At 45.2% G+C, this 22594-nt stretch overlaps 1 protein-coding gene and 1 non-coding gene across 2 annotated transcripts in view; both read right to left on the bottom strand.

Annotated features, from left to right (window-relative positions):
• Positions 1 to 22594, bottom strand: part of LOC126284394 (netrin receptor UNC5C) — a 1047805-nt gene that overhangs the window by 343860 nt on the left and 681351 nt on the right. The window lies entirely within an intron of this gene.
• Positions 9382 to 9456, bottom strand: Trnas-cga (transfer RNA serine (anticodon CGA)). The gene has a single exon. It is a non-coding gene; the product is annotated as a tRNA-Ser (tRNA).

Below are 22594 nucleotides of genomic sequence, written 5' to 3'. Positions count from 1 at the left end.
GGGCAGCGGCACGTTTTGCTGCTCACGTAAGATATCTAAAGCGGAATATGGTCCAACATTAACAGGTCTCGCAGACCTATATCTTGGCCTTCAAAATCACCTCACTTTAATCCCATGCACTTTTTCGCTTCGAGTCATCGCAAAGTGGAGTGTACAGCAGTCCCATTGATGCGAATAGACTAGAGCAGGGGACTGTACATATTTTTCAAGATTTACTAGACGATCTAGAGGTGTTTGAAAGAATTCGTAAGTTCAAGGCAGGGACGAGTGTAGTATTGCATCCAGATTCGATGTCGACACGCTAAACACCACCTGCCCCATGAACGAGAGTGCAGTAAATTGCAACATGGGATGTGCTGAATAATCATTGTATTTTTTTTTTGCTAAGGTGGGTCATGAAGTTTGATCTCAGTTACACAAGGGATCAACCGAAAACTTTAAATTTCTAATACATTTGTAATTAATATGATAATATTTCGCACTGAAGTCAGTTACGGCTCGTAATCGTGTATTGGAAATTATCTCGCAAACGGCTACTTTAGTGGAACGTTTTTGTTTCTATTAGTCTGCCGTATACTTTCACCCGGGATAATTATCATTATTAATTATGCTACAACATATACAGGATGCCAATGGCCTTACTGCAGTGGTAACAACGATTCCGCCAGATCACAGAACTTATGCGCTGTCGGGCTTGGCTAGAGTCCGTTCTGAAGAACGCTGGTGGCAAGCGGGATGCACTCAGCCCTTGTGAGACAAACTGAGGAGCTACTTGACTGAGAAATAGCGGCTCCAGTCGCGAAAGCTGACAACGGCCGGGAGAGCGGTGTGCTGACCACATGCCCCTCCAATGACGTCTATGGGCTGAGGATGACACGGCGGTCGGTTACACAGGCTGGTCCTTCAAGGCCTGTTCGGACGGAGATTTTTTATATGCAGGGTGATTTAGCTATCCCTATCTATGGGTTTCAGGCAACCCGCAACGGCTTCAAATACCGCGCGAAAGATTTTCTTATTTCCTCGCTCGCTATGCTCGAACTGTTGGTCCTACAGAAAAAATGAACATGACCTCTTTGTAGGAAATTAAATGTAGTTAAATTTCGTACTGGGATACGTTTTCACTAAATGCCGTAGTTTTCGATTTATCAAGAAAAACGTACAAAAGTGTTCTTGAAACGAATTTTTCTTGAATAAGTCGAAAAGCTTGGCCTCCAGCAGGAATTTAACTAAAATTTCCTACAAAAAGGTCCTGTTCGTTTTTTTCCGTGTGAGTAATGATCAACCGAGACAATATGAAAAACTCTTGCGTGATATTTGAAGGCAATGCAGGTAGCTCAAAACCCACATGTGCGGGCAGATTAATCAACCTGTATACCACTGCCGAACGGACACAGAGATAACATTAGCCTAAGCACAGGTCATGCAGGGACTTGTAAATATTTATACTTGCCAGGCTCAATTCGTGAATGGAGCAGGAAGGAATCTTAACATATAACATATCATTTTGTTGCTGCTCATGTGTGCTAGTATCATTCGGTATTGTAGTCAGCTGGGCTGGTACCTAACTGTAGGAGGAACAAGATATTTCATCAGCCTTGAGCTGGTGGGCCCTCCCTAATCCTCTTAATTGGGTTGTAGCCGTAGTCTACATGGTGGACTCACTAGAGCTCTTTTTCTCTATGACTGTTGGTGTTTTCCGTTGCAGTAAAAGTTATTCCTGTCCTGCCAGGAAGCAGCAGCGTACTAAAGCTTTGTTAGCAGGAGCAGGGAATGGTCTATGAGAATGCCTACATTTCTGGTCCCGATTGGCTGAAAAACCTAAATGTTGAATCATATCGTGGAGCGGTAAGGAGCTCACGAAATGGAGAAGTAGACTATCAGGTCTCGTAGGTTTGAGGTGGCAAATCATGGGCCCTCTGAGCCGGAGTTTGTGGTTACCATTCCGCAGTTTTGGAGTGGGGGATCCTCCGTGATGAGTGAGGTTACTTATCCGGTACGGAAAGCTCACAAAGTATTCGAAAGTGCGACTTCGTGCATGGACGTAGAATACTGTTTTGGCACTCTCTTGATTTTCTCAGTGACTGTAGTGGACTGGTGCGGGAGAACTTGCGTGGCAAAAAAGGTACCTCACAACAGAGATTGGAGACGTTAGCTAGATAAAAGTGACGAATTTTGCTTCGATTAAGTGGTACCTATAAACTTTAACTGTTTGCGTTCAAATTTGAGAGAGCTGTTTTATATGTTTCTTTTCCTGCTGACTTTTAACTGTATGCCGGATATATTGTGATGAATATCGGTAGGAGTTGTTAGTGCCCGGTTGGATACGTTGCACTGCTATGTTAGCCGTGAACATAATACAGTCCAGTGATAAATTTTGGAATTTTACCCGAATGTAGTTATGTGGCTGCAGGTCTTTTAATGATTTACTTTGAAGTTGTGGGAAGTTGAATTTTTATTTATTTATTGCCAAATTATAGACCTGTTACCTGATGTTTAAAACAGGTGGTACGTCTTACAATTTTTGCTTTTCATCTTTTTACAGTTTTCTTTTCTTTTGTTTTATCTACAACATCTACAAAGAATGATACTTTTTAAAATAACAATAATTTACGATTGAAATACAAACAATTTTTTAAAAGAAGGGTATGGAAAGATGATAGAATAGAGGAGAGATTTGTTAGTGCCATCAACAAATGTGACTGACGGTGAATACCTCGGAATGGTTTCTTCGAGCCGTTGATCGCCAGTCGCACACACACAGAAACACAAGTGCATGCACGCACACTTACACACACACACACACACACACACACACACACACACATACACACACACACACACGAGAATGGTTATTAGTAGAGAAACAATATTGCTTATCCGATTTATTACTAATCATATGTATTGACTACTTTAGGTGTCCATTCATGTACAGCATTTGATGATTTCTTGGCTAGATCGCTAGCAACTTATGCTTATTTACGTCACATCTCAGCTTCCTCCTCCTGTTTCTCCTCATTGTCACTATTTTCGCTGTCACTATGGATATCGCTGTCCACCCTCTGGAGATTGTTGTCACGTTGAAGATAGGCATGTCTGTTATGTCGTGTCCGCATGTACTCTTCATGTGTTGTTTTTGAAATACTGTCTGTCAGTGCGTTTAATGTGCCCATTGTTCTTCGTCTCTAATTGCTGTGTATGTATCTATGTGTGTATCTGTGTAGTCTAAGTGTAGTGTATATCTACTGTTCGAGTATTGCCCGCAGAAAAAGACAGTGTCTTCTGGGGAACCTTCTTCCCCGCATGTGCATGTAGGTGTCTGCCTCAGACTCACGCGGTTTAAGTGCGTGGGATAAGGTCCGTGTCTGGTTAAGAAATGTACCATACCGCGGCTGGGATCGATATGTTTCATTCCCAACCGCTCCCTTATGTCAGGGAGAAAGTTGTGCAGTCTACGTCCCTTATCACTTACGTCCCATTCGCTTTGCCATATATCCTGTGGTGTCACCGCCAGACACCACACTTGCTAGGTGGTAGGTAGCCTTTGAATCGGCCGCGGTCCGGTAGTATACGTCGGACCCGCGTGTCGCCACTATCAGTGATTGCAGACCGAGCGCCGCCACACGGCAAGAGTAGAGAGACTTCCTAGCACTCGCCCCAGTTGTACAGCCGACTTTGCTAGCGATGGTTCACTGACAAAATACGCTATCATTTGCCGAGACGATAGTTTAGCATAGCTTTCCGCTACGTCATTTGCTACGACCTAGCAAGGCGCCATTTCAGTTACTATTGACATTGTGAATCATCATGTACCGTCAAGAGCGACGTTCGTCATTAATGGATTAAAGTTAAGTATTCCACCAGCTACGTCCGTTGTTTCTAAATTCCAATTTCCTTGTCCTGTTCCAGACCTCACGCCAGCCTGCTTGAGCTAAATCGCGTGCCTTCCGGCCTCCTCTAATAACACGGTGTTGGCTCTCCTGCCAGCCACAACATATCCGAACGCCAACTTTTAAGGTGACGTATCGTCTCTATCGGCACACCGGTTATTGCGTGTACTTTATATGGTCTACCCACCTTTAATCAGTACCTAGCAGCTCTGAATTTGATCGTGATATCTATAGGGCATATTCCGCACCAATTTAATCCAGTTTCGCGGGTCAAAGCGAGGTTGGCGACCATTATTTGAATAATTTTCCACGTGTAGCAGTGTAACAAGTTAATCCGGGCTCGCCAATAAACGTTTCCGATCAATATGTCGTGTAGTTTGTCTCCAGCGCCGCGCCGTCAAGAGTACGTCTATTCAGGCCACGATCGAAAATGTGACTTCGCGCGAGTGCGCGAAAGGAGAGTTTCAGTATCACCAGAAAATGCACCCTCTGTCGCGCACTGTATGATGATATTTTAAGAGTGGCTGCAAATGTAAACAGCTTGCTGGTGCGCCGCTCTGCGCGTTGCACTTCGGGAAGTCGGCGCTTGAGGCGGAGGAGCACCTGTTGTATGTTTATGTGAGCGGCGGCCAAGCTGCTGTCACTGGGACGGGGGAGGGGGGGGGGCGGGGAGGGGGTAGGGGGGGAGAGAGGGGATTTGTCGCCCTCACCTGGCGCGGCGACACCGCGGATTACAAACAGAGGCGGGCGGCTGGCAGAGAGCCGCTGAGCGTCATGTGACGTCAGTGATTAGGTGGGGGGGCGTGCCGTGTACTCAATGACGTCACATGGGGCTGTATCGGGGCCAATGAGATCTGCGACCCCTGGAACGAACTTGTGACGTCCCACTAGTCTTCTTGTCCGCCACACTCGCTCCGTGCAGGTTCCACGGGAATTCAGTTTAATTGAAAAGGCACGCACTAAAAGTCTTAATTTTATCGTGTGCTATCGAGAACTTGCGTGCATTTAGACATGCAGCCAAGAGTCATTAACTTCGTCTGAAATAGTTGCTCGCTCCGCGCCGGAGACCGCTGCTGGCACTCGTGAAACGTACAGTGCCACGCGCTGCGGCCTGTCTGTCTCGTGGGCCTCGGGACTGTGCTAGGCACACATCGATCCTCTGCAGAAATTCTGCGAAGAGAGCTTCTCGGGTATTTTTATCGTCATGAATCTAAGAACACCGAACAAGAATTTGCGCTAATACCGTGCGGTAACGCTCCTAGCCATGACAACAGCCTCCATTCGACGAGGTGGGGAACCCACAAGTTCAATCAGATATGCCATATTTAGCTAAAGCCACTCATTGCTGGATGAAGTAATCAAATTTTGGGGATGTTTACAAGGTGACTATTTTGTAACGAGTGCCTTTCACCATGGCAGAACTGCATCACGCTCGGCCTTTTTTGATCATAGACAATCAGAAGCTACTTCTGACCACAAGAGGAACGGACCTTTGCCAGAAAACAAGGAAGGAAGTTAGCTAAATCGTGCCTTTTTCTCTTTGTCTTTTACATACGGATTTAATGTAATTGCCTCAGAACGCAAGGTGAAGAGCTCTCCGCGGTAGATATCCGTAAATTAAACTGATTTATAAGCAGCATTCCCCTCTCGCGATTATAGGGGTTGGACAAAATTAAGAGAACACACCAAAGGCAACACATTACCATATTGATATGGTGTAGAAACACGGTCTGATTCATATCAGATTCCAGTCGTCTCGGAATGGATAAACACAGGTCCTGTATGGTTTTCAGGGGCATCTTATTTGATTCTTCCTCCAAAATAATAGCAGCTTCAGGTAACGATGCTAACGGCTTTGCCATGGTGGTACCAACGGTTCCTGTCAGATCACCGAAGTTAAGCGCTGTCGGGCTGGGCTAGCACTTGGATAGGTGACCATCCAGTTCGGTTCGGTTGTTTGGGGGAGGAGTTCCAAACAGCGAGGTCATCGGTCTCATCGGATTAGGGTAGGATAGAGAAGGAAGTCGATCGTGCCCTATCAAAGGAAGCATCCCGGCATTTGCCTGGAGCGATTTGCGGAAATCACGGAAAACCTAAATCAGTATGGCCGGACGCGGGATTGAACCGCCGTCCTCCCGAATGCGAGTCCAGCGGTACCACTGCGCCACCTCGCTCGGTGACCATTCGATCTGCCGAGCGCTGTCGGCAACGGGGGCGCACTCAGCCCTTGTGAGGCAAACTGAGGAGCTACTTGACTGAGACGTAGCGGCTTGGGTCTAGTAAACCAACACACGGCCTGGAGAGCGGTGTGCTGACCACATGCCCACCCATATCCGCATCCAGTGACGCCTGTGGTCTGAGAATGACACAGCGGCCGGTCGGTACCGTTGGGCCTTCCAAGGCCTATTCGGACGGAGTTCAGTTTAGTTAGTTTAGTTCAGGTAATGATGACAGTGGTGGGCAGCGATCACTCACCCTTATCTCCAAAGTATATCACAAAGGCTGCAGAGTACTGAGATTTGGTGAGTATGGTGGCCAGGACAGATACGATAATTCTTTCTCGTGCTCAAAAAACCGGTCCTGGCCGAAGCGAGTTGTGAGAAAAGGGGCCGCGTAGTCTTGGAACGCACTATCATCATTGCGGAATAAACATTGTACCAAGGGATGGACCAAACCAGTGAAAATGGTCACATGATCTTTGGCAGTACTGCGAGCTTGCAGAGTGACCATGCGGACCTTGAAATACCACAATATGACTGCCCAAAGCATCACTGCACACCCGCCATGTTTCGCGGTTGGGACCTAAAGTCGGCCCAAAAATTGGAAAAGATGTAGAAAAAGATTCATGCTATCAATTGACTTTCTTTCAGGTTTTATGGCTTCGGTACCACGTTCTCCATTTGATATTTGCGTCACTGATTAGTGGTTTTGAAATTCCACCTCGCTCAGCAATACCCTGCTTATGGGAGCTCCCCTCGTGTTGGTTTGGTGTTTTGCTTGTGCCGTGTGCCCGCGTTTAATTTCTCGTAATTCCCGTGGATTTGGAATCTCTTTGGCTGCAAGAGCGCACGGAGCGTTACTTTCACCGTCAGAGGGCAGGTCGGAGGAGAAGGTAGTTAAGGGCTGCGGAGAGGAGACAGACCATTGGACAGGGTCTGTCTGGGAGACAGACCTGCTGGAGACAGACCCTGGGCGGAGACGGCCAAATACCTGGGAGTAACAATAAACAGGCGCCTAACCTAGCTCCCACACGTTGAGGGAACCAGAGAAAAGGCACTCAACAGACACAGGGCACTCTACCCAGTGCTCAAAACTACCACCAAGGCTGAGCGTAATCCTTTGTCACACACTGGAGATGCCAGTCTTGGAATATGCCGCGGCAGTGTGGATAATACAGCCCAGAAACAGCTAAAGAGACTCCAGACGGTGCAGAACCGCGCCCTGAAGCGAGCACAGCACCTGGACAACCGCTCCCCGACTGATCAGCTCCACAAGATGGCAGACGTCGCCCCACTACGCGATCGGTTCAAAGAGGGTGCACGGGTCTTTTACCGCAAAACAGAAGAGTCGCAGAGCCCACTCATCCGGCAACTAGGACATCGAGTTCGCCAGCTGGTCACTATTAGGTGTGTGCGTGAAAAAAAAATCAGCTAAACACAAAATAGCACACTGCGTAATCTTCTAATTTTGCAGTCAAAATTATAGTCAATGTCTCGTTTATGTCAATGTTTGCACTTTTCTTTCCACATAATTCTTGTGGCGAAGCGTCTGCCGTGACCCCTTGGCCAGAGTGGTGCCTTTGCTCACTGCGGCTTTGGCGGGGCCGAGTGTTGGTCGCAGCCGTTAAAAGCTACTTCGGCAGGACGACAGTATTCGGAGTGTCCTTCGCTATTGATGTTTCAAGCAGTTTGTGCCCATTGTGGTGCCGGGTGGGAGTCCGGTGCGACCTTTGCAAGTAATGGACGTGCTGGCGTCTGCTGGATGATACTCGTGGGTTTCCTAGTACGTGCTTCTGTCGGTGCTATCTAAGCAAGCGTTTGTCAATGGGCGCTGGATTTTACGAGAAATCACGGTGAGCATCCGATCAGACTGCATGTCACTGGATGTCGCATGGTGGCTATTTTGACTCCGTATCCCGGTTGCCCTTTGTTATAGATATAAATGCGTTATTTATGGAGGTTTTGCCTGGTACTACTTGAGTCCAGTCCTGTTACTGTGTGTGGGCTTGTGGCTGTCACTGTTCCAAACTGATTTTAGAACTAATGGTATAGGATACAGATGTAATTCTTCTGATTTACGAATTGTACTTTATGATCAGCGACAATTGTTGAATCTAGCTATCTTATTTCTGAGGCACGTCCACAGTTACCTGTTACGAACTCCACCTGTTTACTAAACTGTTTGCATCTAAAAAAAAATACTAAAGAAAAATTTCTGTATTTGTAGTTTGTTTAACTTTTACTAAATAATTAACGAGTTATCTCTTGTTAAAGGTGCCTGAGTACCATGATTAAAATTTTTAATGAATATTTTTAGCACTGTGGTAGCGGCAACCGCTGGTCTGTGTTAGTAGAGAAGGAGCAATTATGAAACTTCCTGGAAGATTAAAATTATGTGCCGCACCTAGACTCGAACTCGGGACCTTTGCCTTTCTCGGGCAAGTGCTCTATCATCTGAGCTATCCAAGTACGACTCACGCCCCGTTCTAAAAGGTTCGCAGGAGAGCTTCTGTAAAGCTTGGAAGGTAAGTGGTGGTGGTGGTTAGTGTTTAACGTCCCGTCGACAACGAGGTCATTAGAGACCTAGCGCAAGCTCGGGTTAGGGAAGGATTGGGAAGGAAATCGGCCGTGCCCTTTCAAAGGAACCATCCCGGCATTTGCCTGAAACGATTTAGGGAAATCACGGAAAACCTAAATCAGGATGGGCGGAGACGGGATTGAACCGTCGTCCTCCCGAATGCGAGTCCAGTGTGCTAACCACTGCGCCACCTCGCTCGGTTGGAAGGCAGGAGGATTGCGTCCTCATAGTGGCTATAGTACCGCCTCTCTGACTGGAGTGAAATTCGAACAGATATCATCTTTCAGATGTAGAAAAGCGCCTATTAAGTTTGATTTACCTCGTGGCACTCCTTCTCGCAGTTGCAATTTTTTCCCCGTCAGTTTACTGTTTGAAACTTCCTGGCAAATTAAAACTGTGTGCCGATCCGAGACTCGAACTCGGGACCTTTGCCTTTCGCGGGCAAGTGCTCTACCAACTGAGCTACCCAAGCACTACTCACGCCCCGTCCTCACAGCTTTACTTCTGCCAGTATCCGTCTCCTACCTTCCAAACTTTACAGAAGCTCTCCTGCGAAACTTGCAGAACTATCACTCCTGAAAGAAAGGATATTGCGGAGACATGACTTAGCCACACCTGGGGGATGTTTCCAGAATGAGATTTTCACTCTGCAGCGGAGTGTGCGCTGATATGAAACTTCCTGGCAGATTAAAACTTTATGCCGGGCCGAGAGTCGAACTCGGGACCTTTGCCTTTCGCGGGCAAGTGCTCTACCAACTGAGCTACCCAAGCACGACTCACGCCCCGTCGTCAAAGCTGCAGAGTGAAAATCTAATTCTGTAAACATCCGCCAGGCCGCGGCTAAGCCATGTCTCCGCAATATCCTTTCTTTCAGGAGTGCTAGTTCCGCAAGATTCGCAGGAGAGCTTCTGTAAGGTTTGGAAGGTGGGAGACGAGGTACTGGCAGAAGTAAAGCTATGAGGACGGGGGGTGAGTCGTGCTTGGGTAGCGCAGATGGTAGAGCACTTACCCACGAAAGGCAAAGGTCCCGAATTCGAGTCTCAGTCCGGCACTCAGTTTTAATCTGCCAGGAAGTTTCATCTCAGCGCACACTCCGCTGCAGAGTGAAAATCTCGTTCTGGAAGGAGCAATTACTCCGACTGGCGTCGCCTCTGCCACCGTCTCTATCACATTTGTGACATAATAATATGTTTTGCTGTTTGTAATGTAAATGTATTTTTTTACTTCCTTTAATATTCTTTACAAAAACGAAGTAATTTTATACTGTTAATCTTTTGAGGTGTTAGCCATCAGTTGCTTACTGAAGTTTTGTCTTTTCAGTTAATCTTGTTCTTGGATGGTTTATTTTAAGAATAAATTCATTGGACTTTTTAGATTCGTTATACCCCGTACCTTTCATTTCGACCCCAGCTCCCTACCGGATTTCAGTGCTGACAGGGTTCGCGAGGATGACGTTCAGTTCGGCAGTGACTTTTTGAATTGTCGCCCTCCTACTTTTCGTCACAATCCTCATCAGCCACCGTGCGTCACTATCACTCAACACACACTTAAGCCTGCGTGTGGTGTAGATCTTCGGTATGGTGGCTCCGGAAACACGACAAACTTCAGCCACCTCAGTTACGGGGTTACGGAAGCACCCATCATTCGACGACCAACAATTTGCACGCGTTCGAATTTATCTCTAACATGATGGACTCACAACTACACAGAGCACTGTTGTGACCACTCCTGAAACTTGCAATGTATCGAGGACATTTCACAGGTGCCGTTTGTGTTCAAACACAACAGCGCAATCTGCATGCTTGGCAAGCACCTGCATTTGTGTTCAAACATACATTTCTCACGGTGTTTCCGTAGAGTCCAGCCCCTATACGTTTTCAAGCCATTTGTAAGGTTGCTTGCTTTGAATCTCTGAGATGTCATTCGGAAGGATTGTTAGAGACCCAAAACTTCAGGGCGTTTATTGATGACAGAGGTGGACTATCACATGACTGAACTAACACCAGTTCTAAATCATCTACAATGCTCCAACGTGACCAACTATTTGTCTGTGGCGCACTGAGGAGAGATCTTCTCACTCACCTTCGGAGAGTTCACAGCCCAATGGGCACGGCTTCTTGCTTCGGCACGATGACACTCCAATAAGTGGGGCTTGTAGAGTACAGATTTAAGCACGCCACGTTTTAAATGAATTTGTTTCATAGTCAGACAAGATGACAGACTTTAATTAGACACTGACCTGTCCTTTGCTTTAGTTGACAATGACACGAATGTGGTTTGATCTTTAAGATTTTTTAAGATGTCTGACTTGCTCCCTAAACAATTAGCGAGGTTTTAGTATATTACTAAAATGGATTGTTCATTCTCTTCGCTTTTTTAAAGTGATGAACCACAATTTTCTGACTTATTTCTTAACTTTTATTCTATAATTCCATTAAGATTTTAATAGTGCTTTCTAACATTAACAGGATTTAAAATTCTCCATACTGTGTGACTTGATAGATTAATGTGAGTGAAGATGGGGAAAGGTGATTTTAATTTTAGGGTAAATTTTATTTTATTCATTTTTAGGTTTGACTGTTTTAACCACACTCGTCTTGGATAATTTTAACTCGCTGTTGAGCGCCCTAAACCCACACACACATACACACACACACAGTAGTTAGTTGTTTAGCACTATTTTTCTCGAAAGATAAAATGCCACATGGCTCTGGGTTATAAAAGCTTCCAGTAGCGTTGCACCTTTAATTCGCGATTTTTCTTACGTTACCAGTCAAGACTAAAAATTAGCCGCTGATAACTTCAGTGTTGAGCGGCTGTAAGCACCGCCTTCAATAACCAGTAAGTAAAAGCGCGTAAACGAATGTGAAGAGAGTTTTGGTGTGTATCTCTATTATCTGCCTTACAACAATATAACGTGTACGAAATTCAGACAATGTATACTCGCAGAGTTAGGTAGGTCTACTGTACACTGTAGGCAGTAGGAACCGAATATGAAGTGGTAACATTAACATATTTGAAGATTAAGCTATATTCGTGAATAGCTATAAATTTTATTTTGTAAGGAATTGTGTTTAGTTTCCTGCAGCCCTCTTACTTCCATAAAATTAATATCGTCTCTCTTCCCACCCCTCCCCCTTGAATCCTCTTCCTCTTTTCACCGCTGTCTTAGATCCAGGGTACGCTGCTGTTCTTTCCGTTAACTTTCTGTACTGTTTTCCTATAGACTCAAGCATCTGAAGATGTTACGTATAGCATTATAAAGAACTCTTAACATTGTAAAACATCGGATGTATTGCATTAAAACCATTCTCTTCTGGGAACATAGGCTGCGTCCTCCCTCTATGGGAGGGAGGGATGATCGGGGGGGCGAGGGGGGGGGGGTCACGCTATTAACGTGTTCGCTAGGGACTCAGCGATGCGTGTGTTGTTGAGAGCTTGGTTTCGTGCCTCCACGGGAATGCGCTGTCAGTTCCGAGAGCCAACAGCCAATTAAGGACAGCAAACACTAATGCCAATTTAGCTAATTGTGCCTCAAACGAACTGGACTAATTCGCAGAGAACTCCCGAGGAACCACGAAGAGACTACAGTTTCGCTTAAACGACTATCCATTAGGGCGATCCAGCAACTTTGTAAGTTGTCGGCATCTACATCTTAATCTGCACTCTGCAAGTCATAATGAAATGCGTATTTCTATACTACGATGTTTTAACGTTTCCTCTCGTTCCATTCACCGGTGGAGAGTGGTATGAATGACCGCGCCAGTTGATATTTACCGAATTTTATCTCTACTGCCTCTTCGTGAGAGACGCATAGTGCACCGTTGAATATTCGTAGTTTCATAAAGACTTTTAAGACGATTCTCGCGAGTTGTATTTCTTCGAATGTCTGCCAATTAAAGATCATTCATTTCTGTCGCACACTCTCGTCTGCCAAACAAGACTCGTGCTATTCACACCACTCTTCTTCGTATTCGCCCGATGTCCCTTGATAATCTGACCTGATTAGAATAAAACACAAGTGAGCAATATTCAAGTAGAGACAGCACAAATATTTTACATGAAATCTCCCTTATAGACAAAATGCATTTTACGAGTGTCCTACAAATGAATCTTGAATGCTATTTACTTTGTTTACAACTGAATCTGTGTTGTCCTCCCAGTTGCTACCTCTGTATACATTGTTACTGTAAAACATTTATGGAACGTGACTGACTCAAGCTGGCACTCAATAATGTTGAATTCAAAGGGTATAACGCTTTTAGATTTCGTGAAATGTTTGAGTTGAATGGTTATCGTAGTTATCGTATTACTTGGACCAAATATGATGCTGCTAATTTTAAGTTTAATGTAGTCGGATATTTTACTGTATATGTCTTTCGAATGGAAGGCGGAGAGAGAGAGAGAGAGAGAGAGAGAGAGAGAGAGAGAGAGAGAAACTGCTTTCGTCTCACTGCCAGTGGTCCATCCAGTATCTCCCAATGTACTGATGTCTAGCGATGACATTCCTGAAAAAAATTACGTTAAACCTGTCTGTCGTTGTTTAGCACACAAGATAAAGACTGAGCTCTGAACCACAATTCGGAAAAGTGTCCACTTCATCTGAACCTGCAGAATACAGACAGCTCCCGTGAAAACTACTCGTACTTATTAAAATTGTTGCAAAACGAAAACGCTAATTATGTAGTTATTTAAATGACATCAGAGTGGTCCGAAGTAACTGGATTATGATGTCGCTACCACTACATTTGCAGTATCTAGCATGAAACGGGACAGAATTTCTAAATACCTAAATTAGACTCAAGGTCCAGCGTAATTTGTGTACCACTGCCCTGTTTTCCTGTTCCACTTGCAAATGTTTCATGGTAAGATCGATTGCTGGTAAGTCCCAGTTTGTGCTCGACTCGGTCTAATTTTTACCTTCGAGGCATTTTCGTGAGATAATCGCAGAAGGAAGCAGGCGAAGAGAAACGGAAATAATCATTATCTACCATATATCTCTATTAAAAATGTACCAAAATGTTTGAAATTGACTGAAAAATTTGACATACACAAGACTAAAACATAGGAAATGATTATTTAGATACAAAACTTTCTAACACAACACATTTTTAAAATTGACTTAAAAGTATCAAACAATGTCTCCCAGTCCCGTAAAGGTAGTCTTGAAAATATGTGCTTATTAATTTTTAATAGCTATGAAAATACTTGTAGAACTTAAAAATGTGGGGCTTATGCGGTACATAACTGACGCATGAATAGTAATTCACCAATTTACTGAAGTTGATGAAGTGATATTTACATATTTCGTAATACTAGTACAATTGCTGACCTCAACAAATTCCATCCAATACGGACAAAAGTGAAATTTAGAATAGTTTGTTCATTTACTGTATTATGAATGACTATTTCCTTTTTCCTCACCGGCCGCGGTGGCCGAGCGGTTCTAGGCACTTCAGTCCGGAACCGCGCGACAGCTACGGTCGCAGGTTCGAATCCTGCCTTGGGCATGGGTGTGTGTGATGTTAGGTTTAAGTAATTCTAAGTCTAGGGGACTGATGACCTCAGATGTTAAGTCCCACACTGCTCAGAGGCATTTTCCTCCTTGACATCTACGTTTTTACTTTTTTCGATTTCTGCGTAGATTGTCCAGTTTGCCCTCTGTTTTCACAGAATGACCTGTGCCTTTTAATAAGCTCTGCCGGCGCTGATTCTTTGTATTTCTCCGGCCCTTCAGTCTCCGCTTCCCGGAGTACCGGCCCGAACGTCGCGTCCTCAGCTTCGAGTGGCGATCCTTCGACGGAAACAATTTGAGCACAAAGGATTAGTTCTCCGCCATGTACGACGGCGGCGCGGCTATTTCATAAATGGAAGCGAGACGCACGTCCCGCGAAGCTGAACGCGGCTTTGTGCCTCCGAAATTGCGGAGGATCTGTGTCTAAATGGAAATCTGACGGCCGAGTCTGTTTGCGAGACTTGCCAGGCGAGTCACGTATCGTCTGCGGAAGCGGCATCGAGGACGTGACGTGCCCGAGTGTAGCGTAGCCTAGCGCCGAGCGGCGCGGCACGCTCCACTGTAGTCTGCACGGCGTTGCGGCCAGCTGCTGCAGGCGCCGAGTCTTCAGCGACGAGCAGCGGCAGCGTAAAAGCGCAGCGGCCGTCTGCCACGCTTTCCAGTCGAGCAGCTACAGGAATCAGACAAAAACACGGAAACACAGCCAGAAAGGCGTGCTTGAATACACAATCATCAGAAAACGTAAAGCATATTTCCAAATTACCGATCCATAATCACGATGAACTCCTTTTATGTTTATGTAGAAAGATGGTTGTGGACTTAATGTGAGCTCGTTCGTCGTTGCCACTCTACCTCAACAGGGGCCGTGCAATCACGGATTGTAAGCAAACGCAGTACACCACAGCTGAGTTCTTGTGAATGCTGTCGCGTCCCGGCACAGCATTACTATACCAGACTGAAGTAAGTGCGAACTGCGTAGTGCAATCGGGACGTTAACGACCATGAGTTCGTTATAAATTGCTGTCAACCTTTATATTGGAGATGAGAGGGGGAGAACCTCCTTGGTTTGAAGCAAATAAGTTTCGTGAAAATAGGATACAGAATTGCAATAGGCAGAAAAGATTGATTAGTTTCTATGAAGTTTATTCTCACATATACTTATGTGAGGTGTTGGACCATAAACCCCTTAGTAAGAATCAGTCTATTTATTCGGGCTTGCTACTTCACAGCTAATTGCCGGTACATATAAGAAACAAGTACAAAGCAATCGCCGGCCGCGGTGGTCTCGCGATTCTAGGCGCGCAGTCCGGAACCGTGCGACTGTTGCGGTCGCAGGTTCGAATCCTGCCTCGGGCATGGATGTGTGTGATGTCCTTAGGTTAGTTAGGTTTAAGTAGTTCTAAGTTCTAGGGGACTGATGACCACAGCAGTTGAGTCCCATTGTGCTCAGAGCCATTTGAACCATACAAAGTAATCACTTGTTCTTGGTTAGCACTGAAATCTCTCTAACAAGGGAACCTCCCCATCGCACTCACCTCAGGTTTAGTTATAAGTTGGCACAGTGGATAGGCCTTGAAAAACTGAATACAGATCAATCGAGAAAACAGAAAGAAGTTGTGTGGAACTATGAAAAAAAAATAAGCAAAATATACAAACTGAGTAGTCGATGCGCGAGATAGGCAACATCAAGGATAGTGTGAGCTCAGGAGCGCCGTGGTCCCGTGGTTAGCGTGAGCAGCTCCGGAACGAGAGGTCCTTGGTTGAAGTCTTACCTCGAGTGAAAAGTTAACTTTCTTTATTTTCGCAAAGTTATGATCTGTCCGTTCGTTCATTGACGTCTCTGTTCACTATAATAAGTTTAGTGTCTGTGTTTTGCGACCGCACTGCAAAACGGTGCTAGCTATATTTGCTGTATTCATATTGCCCACGGAATACGTCTCACGTATTTAATGTACTCTCGTCCAAAGTAGCGAACAGTCACCTGTCAGCCAGGGAGCCTCGTTAGCAGGAATACTCTCTCTTCCGTGCGGTGTAGTCGACTGACGTAGTGTGTTTCGATATTTGTTTAGGTGTTGCGTCCCCGTACTACGGTGCAGTTACCTCTCATCGGACGGACAGACAGATAATAATTGTCTGAAAATAAAAAATTAAACTTTTCACTCGAGGGAAGACTTGAACTAAGGACCTCTCGTTCCTCAGGTGCTCACGCTAACCACGGGACCACGGCGCTCGTGAGCTCACACTATCCTTGATGTTGCGTATCTTGCACATGGACTACTGAGTTTGTATATTTTGCTTATTTTTGTCATAGTTCCACACAACTTCTTCCTGTTTTCTCGATTGATCTGTGTTCAGTTTTTCAAGGCCTATCCACTGTGCCAACTTATAACTAAATCTGAGGGGTGTGTGATGGCGAGGTTCCCTCGTAAGTAATGGAGACAAAGACTGAGAGCCTCTGTTCCAATGAAGCTCTAAAAATCGTACTTGACCTGCAGTTCCTGAGTCTCCACCAGAGTCTATCACCGTCTTCTCGTAGTTGAATTCTTTATCAGCTATATCGGCTGATATGGGCCTACTCGGCCCCACTGGCGTCTCGCTGCGGAATCTCCAAACTGCCGGCACTGGCTCTGAATCTGCATCTGTATCTCTGCCTCTGGCCTTTTATTGCATTTCTCATGTACTTGGGTGCACACGAGTTAATTTGTTTCATACGACCCTTTCATTTATAAGTGATTGGATTGCACAAGATTGCCTATGGCTCCACACGACACTCGCGTTTCGGATTGATCGGCTTGCGCAAAAATGCCTTCGGTTCCACACGACACTTTCATTTCTAGCTGCACACAACTTAATTTGGTTCCTCCCGAGTCTTTTCCGAACGTGACTGACACTCTCTCTTGCTGTATTATCGCCCTGGTGTTTGCGTCTTCCATTACGCAAGTTTGATTAATGCTGCTTCCTCTGACAGGAAGTCAAACACCAAGTTATTTGATCAACAAGCCATACTTGGCAGCCTCCGCCGCCTATCTTGGCCCTACGTCCTGGTGGACTATTTCTTAATGTTGGCTGGCTGTTTGCCTATGGAGCCTGGTCTCTTATTATGGTCACAAAAGCAAGAACAAAAATTAAAATTTTCTGTGGTCACAACAATGCACAGTTGTCCGTGTGCTTCGTAGTGCAGCACAGTGTCTTCAGAACTGGCTCTCTATGATGGCAGACTGTATCAGAATAATCACACTAATGGGACAACACATGACGCAAGTAGACCCCGCGAATACTGTTCGCATTAATCGAAGTGTTGTCACAAGACTGTGGAAAAAGTTCCAGGAAACGCATTCAATAGCGGATCGACATCGCGAAGGCCTTCCACACAAAACTACAGAGGCTTGGGACCGGCATGTAACGACATCTGCACGGAGTTACCGTACAAAGACAGCAAGTACTCTGCGCTACGACTTTGAGAAGCCACAGGGGTGTAAGTATCCAAACTGTGCGCATCAGACTTCATGATTGGGGGGTCGTACGGCTGCAGACCTCTCAAGACTCCACTACTCAGTCCTCATCGCAAGGGTTCTAAGGTGTCAGGCAAATCCAACACCTCCCATGAAAACCCTGACATGATGAGCAAATCCAGTAGTATGCCACATAGCTCCGAATAAATCGTGACATTAAATTAACTAAAGAAATACGAGTAACGCGTGAGCAAATGGAATACCACAGACTAACACAAGAATGCCTAAATGCATGTCATACCTTCCCACCGTGAGACAGACGCAGTTCCGAGGGGAGAAACGAGAACAGAAGCCGAGAGCAGAACCGTGTTAAGCTAGAAGGCTCTACGATAAGGGACGGACTGGACACCCACGTCGCCAGCTAACCACTAGGACAACGCCAGCTGCAAGTTTTAGCGTGAGACTTTTTTGCGTGTCTGTTACGTCAAGGACCACCCCCCAGCCCATGTTAAAAGCTAGAGCCCTCCAGAAAAACAGTATAGATCTTACGATAACGCCAAAAGGGCCACACCACCCGCAAGTTTTAGCGTGAGACTTTTTCGCGTCTCTGTTACGTTGCAAACTTTAAAAACATTGCCCCACCACGAAAAGTATAACGTTTCTCATTGGATTGACAGAATTTTTGTAGGCGGAGCTTAAGGTTAACATTGAGACCCTGATTGGTCAGATGAAAACACAGTCAGATAGTTTTTTTAAACTAACTTCGGTAAATGGTAGTAAGGAGAAGTTAGAAAAAGAGTTGCTTCCGAGATAGCGAGGTGAGCAGAGCTGTGCTGCGCCGGCCGCCGCCCTGACGCTGCCTAAACACCGACAAGGTAATGAACGCACGCGATGCCGCATTTTTGAGTGCATAAGGCTTCACTCAGAACTGCAGAAGTCTCATCTGTTACACCCCTTTTTGCGTAATACTAGTATCGATCGTAAATTAAAGCTCATGGTGTTCACATTTGCCACTTGAAGTAAAAATCTGAAACGCGATCATTTTTCTGTTATATAGTTATTGAGAAGCCACATCAGCCACTGTAATTTACGACAAGTTAGATAAGTAATTAAAGATAATTGAGGGTCACTGTAGACCATTTTGATAGTTTTCTATTTTGTGAAACTTAATTTAAGCATAGATTATAGATGTGATATGGCATAGGTCATCCTTCGATCCATTGTAGAACTTGGAAACCCATTCAGGGAATATTCGTTCACATTTTTGTTGAACGCAGTTGGTTTTTACTATCCTGTATTAAAACACTTCCTTTTATCAATAGTGCAATTTATAAACAATGTTTTGTGAGTAGAATAAAATTTCCAATGGTAAACTTAACTGCTTTTTCGACGTTATTTTACCAGCTAACTAAAATTAGGATAGCCTTGAACCCCTTTCACTAAATTTAGTTAGTATTAAGATTCTTTTACAGGGAGTGCAGTGGAGCTGACGAGGAGATCATTTAGTATTTGGTTATATCATCGCTAGTCTCACAGAACTCTTCTGAATTCTACATGTCGTGTGTGGTCTGGCGTCTCCTTACCAGCAACAGGTCCCAGGTTCAAACTAGTCAATTCCATAAAAAAACACGCTCAGAGTGTCGTTGCGCGAAAGTGGTAGGGAGACACGATATAGAACAAACAGACACTACCCAGAATGTTAGAGGGTGTTCGGGTAAGACGGGCTAGAGCACATGAACATTGGATACGAGTCCTATGGACCAAAATGCTGTTCACAGATGAAGTGCGAATAAGCTTGCACCATGATGACAACTCTTTCCGCGTATGGAGGCGAACATGGGAACGCAATCATCCCTCGATGACTGTGGAACGTCGCCAGCAATCCGATGACTCATCGTCCTCTCGGCAGGGTATAGCGTATGGCGGCCGTACAGCACTCGCTCCAAAAATGATTCAAATGGCTCTGAGCACTATAGGACTTAACTTCTGAGGTCATCAGTCCCCTAGAACTTAGAACTACTTAAACCTAAGTAACCTAAGGACATCACACACATCCATGACAGAGGCAAGATTCGAACCTGCGACGGTAGCGGTCGCGCGATTCCAGACTGTGGCGCCTTGAGCCGCTCGGCCACTCCGGCCGGCGCACTCGCTCCACTTCAAGCCAAAATGACTGCTGCAGTGTATGAAAACAACATTCTCCGACCCATAGTCAGTGGTTTTGCAGAGACTGTAGGGGAAGGGTTCACTCCAGCATGATAACGCCCGACCTCATCGTGCTCGCAGTGTGTGTCGGTATCTGACAGGACGTGGGATACGAAGAACGGGTTGGTCAGCATGCTCACTGGATCTGAATTGCATTGAGCTAGCTCAAAGAGCGATTTCTGGTTGTCAGCATCCTCCATTAACGACTGAAGCTCCCAGGAATACTGTCGTTGAGGACAATACGTCTCAAAAGGCCTGCAATAATTTGGTAACGAGCATGTCCCGTCGCATTCAAGAGTGCCTGAGGACATACACGTTATTGAACAGTGCACTTAACATACCACTTTATTTCATTTTTTTAAAATATTGTGGGACAATGCAACATTTTTTTTCTAATAATGTTCCTTTTTAATTTCATAATGGTTCAAAGAGAGCATGTAGTGTAGTTTTCCTTTGCGTAATATTCTGTATTATCGAAAAATACAGTATAAGGCATCTCTTGCATTTGAAGCTACGAGAACCAATTATACGCTTAACTTATTTAAGATGGCAGTAAAGATAGATGCCAATCAAGCTTGCAGGTGGCTCTATTTTTTATCTGACGACGAGTGACCCCTGTGCAGTGTCCTCAGGTACGGTGGAAATGTCAGTCGTGCTCTGAACTGTGTTTCGTGTAGCTGGGATGGCGTTAGGTCCGAGCTGAGTGAATTCGAACGTGGGCAAATTCTTGGTGCTCGTAAGACGGGTGCTTCTGTAACCAAGGCAACCGAAGTGTTTGGTTTTTCAAGAGCAACGTACAGATGATTTGTACAACATACAGGGAAAGCGGAAAAACATCATCCGCTAAGCCACAACGCAGACGACAGTTGAGTGATAATGAGGGACTGTTGTTGAAGAGGATTGTGATGGGAAATAATAGGACGACAGATGCAATGTTCACTGCAGAAGTGAACGTCGCTAACTCACGAACCCTGTCAGCACCAAAGCAACACAAAGGGAGCTCTTTAAACTGAGAACTGTATGGCCAGCTGCAATGCCAAAACTACTCATCAGTGATGCCAAGTGCCAGTAACAGGAAACCGTGGTGCCGAAGCCGTACAAGCTGGATTATGAAACAATGGATGAAAGTAATTTGGTCGGATGACTCTTGTTTCACACTGTTTCTTCCAAGAGTGAAACATAGTATGAGTTCGGTGATGCTTTGCGGAGTCATTTCGTGATATTTCATAGGCCTCATGGTGACTCTGCAAAGTCGCATTACTGTCAAGGGTTACATGACCATTTTGGCTGATCAGGTCTACCACATAGCACAACGTTTGATCCGAAATGGTGATACTCTCTTCAAAAACGACGGGTGCCCCGTCCACACATCTCGCATCGTCCATCTCCCGGGACTGGTTTTGTGAGCACGAGAGGGAATTGTCGCATCCATCTTGATCATACGGTCCCCGGATCTCGATGTTATTGAGCTTTTACGGTCTAGTTTTGAGAACAGGGTGCGCTATCGCTGTCGACCTTCATTATCGGCAACTGAACTTGTTACTATTTTGCAGAAAGAAAGGTATAAGATCACCTTGAAAACCATATAGGACCGGAACTTCTTCATTCAGAGAAAACTGGAAGTTATTTTTGAATGCCAAAAGTTTTCCTGTACCGTATTAGGCATCTTCTTTGCAGATGATGCTGACATTTAAGTCTTATCGGACGACCAGAACGAACTGTAAAATGATTTAGATAAGATATCTGCATGGAGCGAAAAGTGGCAAATGACCCTGAATAAAGAAAAAAAGATTGATGGTCTTCCAGGTACTTTATTGTGAAAACCAATGAGTACTAAAACAAATACGCTAAATTTCTATTACCCGATAAGCCACACAAACCTGAAGGCTGCATATTCAACTCGATACTAAGGGATTACAATAACAAATAACATAAATTGGAACGATCTCATAGATAGTGTTGTGGGTAGAGCAAACCAAAGACTGCAATTCAGTGGCAAAGGTGCAACAGGTCCGCTAAAGAGACTGTTTGCACCACGCTTGTCGGCCCTATCCTGAAGTATTGCTGTGCCGTGCGGGATCCGCGTCAATTGGGACTGACGGATGACATCGAACCAGTTGAAAGAAGAGCAGCTCCTTTTGTACTATCGCGAAAAAGGGGAAATAGTGTCACAGAAATGATACGTGAATTGGGGTGGCAATCATGAAGACAGAGGCGTTTTCCGTTGGGCCGGGATCTTCTCACGAAGTTCCAATCTTCAGTTTTCTCCTCCCATTGCGAAAACAATCTGTTGGCATCCACCTACATAGGGAGAAATGATCATCACGATGAAATTAGGGCTTGCACAGAAAAAATTAAGTGCTCGTTTTCCCCGCACGCCGTTCGAGAGTGGAACGGTAGAGAGACAGATTGAAGGTGGTTCATTGAACCCTCTTCCAGGTACTTTATTGTGAATAGCAGAATAATCACGTAGATGAAGATGTAGACGAACCTGGTATACTGATGTGGGAACGCTCCACGAACCGTTGTTGAAAGCAATGTGCTCAGCTGGTGCAGCAATCCATCGAAACGCTAATCCAGGTTTCCGCAGACTCACAGTGCGATTCCGTTCAAATGGCTGAGGCTGTTCAACAGGAGCATGTACTCGACAGAGGTGTATGACTGTGTCCCAGAGCGAATATTGCTAATACTGTTCACTTCTAAACTCAGCCGGCCGTGGTTCTAGGCGCGCAGTTAGG

The sequence above is a fragment of the Schistocerca gregaria genome, chromosome 8 (assembly GCF_023897955.1).
Source record: "Schistocerca gregaria isolate iqSchGreg1 chromosome 8, iqSchGreg1.2, whole genome shotgun sequence".
Classification (NCBI taxonomy): Eukaryota; Metazoa; Arthropoda; class Insecta; order Orthoptera; family Acrididae; genus Schistocerca; species Schistocerca gregaria.
This window is presented reverse-complemented; position numbering and strand designations above follow the sequence as displayed.